Below are 10,546 nucleotides of genomic sequence, written 5' to 3' on the forward strand. Positions count from 1 at the left end.
AAAAAAAAAAAAAAAAAAAAAAAAAAAAAAGAAGAAAAAGAAATTAATGTCATATTGATCCACAGGATTAGCTTCTCTGAGATCTCCAGTTAATGAGCCAGGTGCTCTGGAAAAATGAATTTTATTCATTTAAAAAATATGAATTTCATACCTCCTATGTGAAAGGCATTGTTCTTAGTGGTAGGAACACTGCAACAACAACAGTCAAAACCAAAAATGAAGTTTATATGGGATGAGGAATGACAAGTTATAGAAAAGAAACAAATGTATAATGCATCAGTGGTGATGAGAGCAGTGAAGGAGACTAAAGTAGGACAATGGGGCAGAGACAGAGGCAGGAGCAGCAATTCTGTCAGACAGTGTGGTCAGGAAGGCTTCTCAGAGGCAGGGACTTTTAAGATGAGGAAGCCAAGCGTGTTCAGGGGTGGCTATAGTGGCAGAGCATTCTGGGAAGAGGAAACAGTAGCCACGATGCTCTAAGGTAGGTGCATCTCAATTGTACCCAGAGGACTTTGATCTACAGAGATGACTGAGTGGTGACTCGGAGAAGCAAACGCCATTAAAAGCAGAGCTTGTTACAGTTCCCGGGAGGAGGGGGCTGGCCAGTCCAGCCCAGGTAGAAAGCACTCTGCCAGTCAGGAGGCCAAAGCAGGCACAAAGGTCCAGAGCCTCCATCAGGGCTTCTGCGAAAGGACAAGGCAGGAGAGGGGACATGGCTGGTGAACGGAAGTCCTGTCAGTGAGACCTGGTGTGTCTAGTTTCCACTACATGGCCCTGAGTGATTTAGAGCAGGGGAAACATTGGCTATGGATATGGAAGTTAGATAAGGAGATGGTTCAGAGCATGAGCACTAGCCAGTTGTCCATCACTATAACAAAAAACTGAGACAATCAATTGATAAAGAGAAAGGGTTTATTTTTACCTATAGTTTCAGTCCATGGTCAGCTGGGCCCGTTGCTTTTGGAGCTATGGTGAGGGGTACATGCAGAGCAAAGCTGCTCATCTAGTGGGAAGGAAGCAAAAAATACAAAATAAATAGAGAAAAAGAAGGGGTCAGTTCCCAACATCCCCTTTCAGGACCTGCTTTCAGTAATCAGAAGGCTGGATCTCATCCCTTAGGTTTCCGTTGACTTCCCCACAGTGCTAAGCTGGGCACTAAGCTTTGAACCATGGACCCTTGGAGAACACTGCAGATCCAAACCTCAGCAGTACAGGATCTGGTTTGCTATGGGAAAAGAACTTTAGCCATTTGTCTCTGTGATTGGCAGGTAAAATAGACAAGAGTCTAGGACTTTAAAAAACATACAGCATGATCACACAGGGCCTTCTTGCAGATCAAGTTAAAATTCCTGCTCTGTACAAGCAGGACATATCTGACATGGGGCAGAGATCCTCTGCTTATCACAGACCAGTTCACCAACCACAGGAATTAGTGTGGTGGCCACAGCACTCACCCTTAGTGGACAATTCGTTAAGGTCCCTAATTACTTCATTTCTTTTATGCTTTTAACTCTGTGGCATTTTTTCTTTTAATTCAAATCCTATTTTTGTTATTCTCCCAAGAAAAATAGCAGCAGAACTTGTGCCAAGGGATTTTCTAGAAAAAGATGTTCAACTGCCAAGATGTCAAGGAAAGACATCGTCTCTCTCTTATTAAACTTTCATAGCAGGGAAGGAAGTTTCAAGAGATTATTGCTTACTCATGTACAAAGATGAGTTAAGGTTCATTTTACACACCTACAAATGCTTTTGTAACAATTGAAGAGTCTATCACACAGCTGACCAGCTGACCAGCTCTGTTTCTATCTTTGAGTATTTTTACCACAACTGAAAACCACAGCAATCACTCAAATGCAAGGAGTAGAAAGAGCAAGAACTACTATTTTAATCTTGGGAAGGGAAAACATTACTTTCCCTTTGTACCTTCTAGCTTGTTTAATTTGCTGAGAGCTGAAATGGGGAAGCATGCAATGTTTTCTGGGAGCTGTGTCAGTCTGGAGGACAAGGACACTGCCAGTCACAGGTTCCACAACTGAAAGGTTCACATTTCACTCATTCAATAAATCTTGCCTGAGCATTTGCTGTGTACTTAGCATGCAGAGGACACACTGCTGAATGAAACACACTAGATCAGCCTCATGAGATGTTAGGCCATTTGAGGAGACTAAAATCCAAAAATAAAAATCAAAACACCCAACTTCTTATATAGTTACAAATCGTGCAAGTGTCAGAGAGGTGAAGTGAAAAGAGGGGACTATAATTTAGACCACAGAAGAAGCATCTGTGGAGGCCTTTTGGAAGGTGCTATTGGAACTGGGACATCAACTATGAGTAGGAATCTCCACTTATCTGTGGCTATAAAACCATCTCAAACTGGATGGCATAAAACAATACTATTGTATTAGACTAAAAAATTTTCATAGGTTGGCAGGGTGGGAATAACTTATCTGTGCTCCACAATGCTTTGTCTTAGCCAGAAGACCTGAATGTCAAACCCTTGGGGGCTGGAATCATTTCTAGCCTCCTGCACTGAGATTTATGGTGCTTGAGGGGGCTAAAAAGTGATTCCAAAAAGATATGTCCAAGTCCTAACCCTGGTACCTGTGAATATGAAATCCTTATTTGGAAAAAAGGTCCTGCAAATGCAAACCAGTTAAGGTTCTCAAGAAGAGGTCATCCTGGACTTTTAAGGGGGCCTTAAAGCCAACAACCATGTATTTATAAGAGAGGAAAATATAAGTAAAGGAGACATGGGGGAGATGGTTACAGAGATTGAAGTACTATATCCAGAGGACAAGTGTGTAGGAGCAAGAACCCCTCCTCTACCCACTTAGATTCAGTAACTGGAGGCTTCAAAACAAATTGATAAAAGACAAATGAAGGGAAAATTTAGTTTATTTATGGAGGAAACATGTAAGAGTAAGGGTGGTTTTAGCAAGATTTGTTCGTGTGGAGCCAAGTCAGTTCCTCTCTCACTTGCTCCTTCTCTTCCTCCTTCCCTCCGTCCTTCTTGTCAGTGCTTAAGATTGAACTTGGGGCCTTCACACTGACCTACATCCCTACCAACCTCCCTACCTCTCTGGAGACAGAGTCTCACTACATTGCCCAGGCAGAACTCAAACTTGCAATCCTCCTGTGTCTACCTCCTGAAGCACTAAGGATCGTGGCCTATCATGCCCAGCTTCAGCTCTCACTTTTGGTCTCTAGGACAACGGTTGCTGTCCTCCTGCAAAGGGAAAAGGGAGAGAAAACCGCTTCACCGAGGGAAATTCATATCTCGCCTATAGGCAGAAAGAGGACAGGGAGAGAGTTTCTCTACATCTCATGTTTCTCAATTGCCTTTAGCTCAAGAGTATCCTTATGCCACATCCTGGTCCACTTCAGATGGAGGCTACGGAAGCTAGGAGAAAGGCATGGAATGGTTTCTCCCTCAGAGGCCCCAGAAGGAACAAATACCTTTGACACTCAGATTTTAGATTTAGGGCCTCTAGACTGTGTGGGAATAAATTTCTGTTCTTTTAAGCCCTCAAGTCTGTGGTGATTTTGACATTGGCAGCAGGAGTGAGGCCTAGGCCGGATAAAGTGATACACATGGCCTTTGAGCTCCATCTGTCCTGGAACCTGGGTTCTGATCTGCAGCTCCCCAAGAGCGAGTGTCCATAGGCATGTGCTTCCAGAGACCGAGGCAGAGGCTGCAAGGTGGTTTCTTGCCTCATCTCAGAAGTCAGGCAACATCACTGCCACCACGTAGATTCAAGGAGGAGGATAAAGACCCCATCTCTCCATTACAGACATGTCAGGAACTTATGGCCATGTTCTACACCCTCTTCCAGGAGTGAGCATTCAGAGAAGGGAGGAGAGCAGAGTCCCATGTGACTGTCTAAATTAATTAAAATGAAATCAAACAAAATTCAGTGCCTCAGTCACACTTGCCACATTTCAAGCACTCTCTGTTTCACAGGGTTCATGGCTATCACATTGGTGAGCACAGATACAGGACATTTCCATCATGGCAGAAAGCTCTACCAGACAGGCTCCCTGACACAGAGGGAACACAAGGGCGAAGACTCTAAATTGGAAAGAAATTGTCTACTAAGATGAACAGGAAAGGCTGGATTTAAGGGCAGGTTCTGTGGCTGAATTTGCTGCTCGATGCCCAGGGCCTCGCACACAGTAGCCCCTCACAAGGTATCTGTGGGCTGAAGACATGAATATACGAGGCTCAGTACACCAAGAGTATCAGGCTAGAGAGATGAAGCCTACAGCGAAACGGGAGAGGGTGCAGGGGTTCAGATCACACAGCCCTTTCTCACCATTTTATGGAGTTTATTTTTTCCTCTAAGTAAAATAGAACCTTATTTATTTATTTATTTATTTATTGGCTACCAGGGATGGGACTCAGGAGCTCACACTTGTGAGGCAGGCGGCAGCACCACTGAGCTAAATCCCCGGACCAGTAAAATAGAACCTTAATGCTTTTCTTTGAAATATTTATGAGAGGCTCAAGGAGAAAACAACTGCATTGTGGTTAGGTAGTGTATTTGTTAGTAAAAGATTCATGGCGAGAGACAGAAATAAAAAAATAATCCAAGGCTTAATTCAATGTGGAGTGATTTCTCTTTCAGGCCACAGATTGGCAGGTGAGGTGGTGGCTTCAGCATCACCAGGAGGCTGGGCTCCAGTTGAGGCTTCCACTTTGTTTTCCAAGGCATTGTGTTTTCTCTCCAACCAGGAGGATGGAGAAGAGGGGAGGAAGAGAAGACCTGATGCCCTTCTGATCCAGGACGACCTCATCTGGAGGTCCATAGAGACGTCTTTAGAAACTCTCCAAATAAAGTCACTTTATAGTACTGGGGTCTAGCACTGGGACATCCTGCATTTTAAAGTACTTCTCAGAAAGTACACATAAAACTACTACATCCTACTGGCCAGTTCTTCCTCACAGAAGCAACACCTACCTTACAAGAAAGGCTGAGGTTTACCATCTTTAGGGAAATGAGGGATTAGATGTGAGGGGCTCCTGACATAGTCACTTGCACAGTGCATTTCCTAGTAGATTTGGAGGAGAGGGCACCAGTCCTATTCATGGTCTGCCACCAGCACCTAGCCTGATGCCCAGCATATAATGTCTCATCGTTGATGGTGCTGAATTACACACTTGGTCAATTTTAAGGTTATTTTCAAATCTCAACATCTTTTTTAGATTTATTTCCTAATAGCCATACCTTACTCCCACCGCTCTGTTGGAAGCATTGGGTATTTTTGCAGCCTTCACTACAAAAACTTGGTGCGTCTTTTAGATATAAAACAAAAGTGTGGAGATCACCCAGAGGCGTGTGTGCCCACGCACACACATGCCCTGAATTTGCAACTCCCAATTTCAACCTTGAGCCTCAAGCACTTCTCCGCTTTCACCGAGTGTTCCCACGTGTTCAGCACCAGGTGAAGGCTTCACTCCTGGGAAGCGGCAATTCCCTATTCCAGTTTTCAAGGTGGTGGTTCTCTACAGCCTGGCAGTGATCAACTCTGATTTTCACCAGCTTCTCTGGGGAGCTCCTGCAACGCCCCGTACACAAGTGTACCCTTGTTAAAGGAACACTAGGGAAGTGATGGTGAACCTTTTAGAGTGTTCAACGATACAAACAGCTGCTGAGGCTGGCTGGAGCCCAGTTTCCTTTCCACAAGAAAGGAGACAGTGAGCTGAAGATGGCTACAAGTGACACCACAAGCCTGGAGGTCTGCATTATCTGTGCTCTCTCCCCTTCCCCACCTGCACCCGATGAGATGATAATTTGGGGTAAATGGGCCCCTCCATCTCCTTTTTACCCAAATATTTGGCCTCCTTTGATCCAGTCAGTGATGAGCAGATGAAGCAGAGGATGTGAGCCTAAGGCCTGGAAACACGGCAAGCTTGCAGAAATTGGCCCTGGGGGACCACTCTCTCAGTCTGCCCGTTAACATGTGCCCAGGTGATTTCCATGCCCACTAAAGTTTGGAAGCACTGATGATTGGCCCTCCTGTGCCTCCCGCTGCGGTTGCCTCATCATGAAGCATATGGTGTCCTGGGGAGTATATGAAGGGAGCCTGGCCCCCTGGGGCCCAGCAGGGTCAGTGGCAAAGTCCAAAGCACCAGTATGGAGGCCCCCACTGGGATTCCCTCAGGGGAATGTGCTTCCAAGGCAGAGAATTAGGTTTTCTGCCTGGGAAGGAGCCTGGGCGCAACAGTGCATACTGGGGTCATGAACACCAGGGCTGCACTTGGGCTGGGCATGGTGGTGTACACCTGTAATTCCAGAATTTTGGGAGGCTGAGGCAGGAGGATTGCAAGTTTGAGCCCAACCTGGACAACTTGGCAATTTAGCAAGATCCTGTCTCCAAATACAAGATTTTTAAAAAGGGAGGGGGCTGGAAATGTAGCTCAGTGTGAAGACCCTGGGTTCAATCCCAGTACTACAAAGGAGAGAGAGAGAAAACTTTCTAGGCATGGTAATGCATATGTATAGTATTAGCTATTTAGGAGGCAGAGAAAGGAGAATCACTTGAGCTCAGGAGTTCAAGGCCATTGTGGCAACATAATGAGGCCCTGTATTTTAAAAACACAAAGCAGCAAGGTAAATATGAGCAAGCATGAGAGGTAGGACTTGAAGCAGGCCAAAGGGACTTGGGCTGAAAAGCAGTTAAAACAAGAGAACAGGCAGAATGGACATCACGAGTGAGGAAATGAGAGACTGCAGGTCACACCCAGTTAAGGGAAGAGGCACTTCTGGTGAGGGCTGGTGGCTGGGACAGACCAAGGGCAGAGCCCTGGAGAGGGAGTGGTGTCCCTGAATACCGACTCCCTGAGCGATGTGGATGCCATCCTCACTCCGGCTTACTCCTTACCTCTAAAGCTCTGCCAACTTCCTTCCCCTACACGATCTCTGTACTCCATTGCAACAGTCTGAATGCTTGTGCCCCCGCCTCCACGAACTCTGTATGTTGAAATCCTAACCCCTAGTGGGATGGTATCACCAAGTGGGCCTTAGGTCAGAAGGGTGGAGCCCTATAGAAAGAGCCAGATGACTTGCTGTCACGGTCTGCAACCTGCCAGGTGAGGAGACAGCAAGAGTTATCTGTACAACAGGAAGAGAGCCCTCATCAGATGCCTGATCTGCCCACAGCTTGATCTTGGACTTGCCAGCCTCCAGGATAGTGAGAGATCAAAGTTCAGACCAATCCATGGGGTATTTGTTTAAGCACTCCGATTGACACATACGTGGGATCAATATGCATATACATTTTTCTGCACTTTACTACTACTCTCCATCCAAGACCAGAGCACAAAGAAAGTGCAGGGAGGGTATGGTAACTAAATGCTTAGATTTTGGAGTCCCATGGAGCTGAATTCCATTCTCAGGTCTGCTCTTAAAACTGGGCAAATCAGCTGACCTCCTTGGGATCCTTCCTTACCTACAAAATCAGGATGGAAAGCACTTTAGAAGGACAAAGGCAGACGGCATGTGAAGCAAAAAGTGTAACATCACACCAAGATTGATACCGTACATATTCACAGATATTACTTAATATAATATGTATATGATCGGCTACATAGGAGTTAGGTCTGATTCTTTTTTTTGAGGATTATTCACCATCCCAGTATCTGTAGGCTTGGCACAATGCTAAATGAGAGTAAGAACACTTGAAAAGTGAAATAAACTGAGTCAACACGTAGATGCAGATCTAAGAAGAGGACGCAAAAATATGTGGTGCAATTGGGCTATTTTGAAAATGAATTCAGTGAACTGTGATTTTGTTAGGTGTGAGAATGGCATGGTGGTTGTGACATAGACTCCACTGTTGAGGTGATTCTCGTGCAGACTAAAGTCTGAAAACCACTGTCCTAGAAAAACGCAGTACACAATTAGGTATCAGAGTAACAGAGACCTGAGATAAGCAGTTAGAGTACATATCAAGCTTTTGGTTTCATCAAAGATGACTGGAGGTGGGAGGTCTCGGATGGTTCAAATGTCGTTTTTTCACTCTATCTTTGCCATAAAATGTTCATGCTTTAAAAAAATAACTGGTGAGATTCCTGTTATTACGTTCTGGGCATGAAGGAAAAGTTGGAGGTGAGGGCAGGCACAGGTGAGCCACTTTACAAACGCATCCTCAGATGCCCAGTGGCTTCTGCTTACAACTCATCTGCCACCCCTTGTTGAAAGGGAGCCTGGGAATTAACAGTGAGTGATATCGTTGCTCACCATAAAACCAGGGAAGCCGAGGAGAATGGATGCTGGAAAGAACTAGTAGCCTCTAAGGCTTCCTGGAATGGAATCAGTCATTAATTAAAAACCTTTCAGAACATTATTCTGAAATAGCTCTTTATTACTCAGGTATGGAAAAACCATTTTTGATCTTTTAGATGAATGTCTACATCCTTGTGGTAGGCAAAGGTCTTTGCTTACTTTTATTACCAGTATGGCCATTTATTGGAATAAATACAGTTTATCTCACATAGGTAGACGCCAACCAGTCATACAGTTTACCTTACATTTGTAATGTAAATGAAAGCAATAAATAAAAACATCGATTCTCTACGGGAGTGTAATTCCTGTCTTGGAAATGCATCCTAAGGAAGTGGTTCAAAGGAGGAGAAACTCTACTTACAAAGGTGAAATTATTGTTATCTATGACAGCAATAAATAAATGGAGAAAGGAAGAATGAAAGTAGAGTAGTTTACAACCCAAATATCCTACAGTAAAGGGAAGTGAATTATAGTACAGCCATTACATAGCTGTAAAGATCATGTAGCAACATGACAAAGTGATGGTGGCAATGGGAAAAGACAAAGGGTGTTTGTGTGTGCACATAAGATAAAAGAGCAGTCTGAGAACTATAATGGTTTTGTCAGACTGTTAGGGTTGTGGATATGAATCGTTTAATTTCATTATTATTATATTTTTTGAGACAAGATCTCATTTATGTAGTGAGACTGACCTGGAACTCATTGTGTAGCCCAGGCTGATCTTGAACTCACAGTGATCCTCCTGCCTCAGCCTCCCAAGTGCTGGGGTTACAGAAGTGTGCCACCATGCCTGGTTCCTTTATTATTCTATAGGAAGTAATAAAAATGGCAACAAAAAAAATTAATTTTCCCAGGCTTCTGACCATAATTTTTCCTCAGTTGCTGGTCTTCTTAATGATTTAACTCAAAAAGTAAGGAGGAAGCCCAAGATGGGTCAGGAGAACGGCCCCTCTGTGGTTCTCTCTGAAAGATGGGCTCCTGCTCTGTGTGCCTCAACATCTTTCCAGGAAGGAAAGCTCAGTCTGCTATGCATCAACGTCTTTCCAGCAGTGAGAACACATTTACAACCATCTTCTGATTCTCCCTGGCCAAAGTTTCCTCATAATCAGTGTCATGAAGCTAGGAGTGAATCATCCCAACTGAGATGTGGATTTGTGGACACCCAAACAGAACAAAAAAATAGAACTTCCTGCTGTATGTCTTTACTTAATATGATGCTGTATACCCAACCTCCACTGTCAAGTTCAAATGCTTTCTGAAATTACTATGTATTTGCAAGCTTGCTCAGTTTGGCAAGAGCTAGAATTAATCTTGGGCTGAGCAGACCATTAATTTTTATTGTGCTGAAGCTTTCTAAAATGGCTTTACTCTTTGAAATGGATTTGAGCGCAGCATGCACATTAATGTGTGTGTTCTGTACCCCAGGTAGCCAAGTGACTGGTATGGCTTTAGAAAAGGTATTGGACCATCAGCAAAGCCAGGGGCCTCTGGTACAGGTAGGTCCTAGTGGGCTGTGGGCTTAAATTCTTGGCAGGAACTCTTCCAAAAGAGAAAAGTCTTGATTTGCTAGCAATTGAGGGAATTGAGCTCAACCTACATTACTGAGAACTAACTTCCACCAAGTAATCAAGTAAACTAGAATATTTAACCAGATAGTTAAGCTTAGTGAAAAGTGGATACAGGTAAATCCTGGAAGATTCTGTGAGATTCTTTTTAAAAATAAACAGTGTATGCTCCTGTGCCTATATTCTCTGTGTTATGCACACTGAATTTCTTTTACAATGAGGCAAAATTAGCTCTGTTCTCCACTACTGGGCAAGTGCCATAAATTGAAAGAATCTGTGTAGGGACGCAGCACATCTAGAAAAAGGAAAGCTCATAAATTCCAGGGGTTTGGTTTTGGGAGCACATTTTATTTTATAATACCAGAAAAGTAACGTGTACTAGCAGCATAATACAAAAGTGAATCATCAATCTATTTAAAACTCATATAATGGAAAATTTATTCCTAAAATTGTAACAACAAAAACAAAGATGGCTTAGAGACAAGTTGACGAAAATATTTGAAAAAAAATCAAAATTTTCATTTTATTATCATTAACACAAACAAAAATAGTAACAACATAGGGACACATTCACTTTACATTCCCAAAACAGATGCTCATTTTTTTTTTATGAAATATGTCTCTTTCTCTGTCACATAGCAAAGTCACATATATCTTCACATTCTGGAAGGTAAAGGGAATCTTCAAATTTAAATA

The sequence above is a fragment of the Fukomys damarensis genome, unplaced genomic scaffold, assembly GCF_012274545.1.
Source record: "Fukomys damarensis isolate Sample0158 unplaced genomic scaffold, DMR_v1.0_HiC HiC_scaffold_1, whole genome shotgun sequence".
NCBI lineage: Eukaryota > Metazoa > Chordata > Mammalia > Rodentia > Bathyergidae > Fukomys > Fukomys damarensis.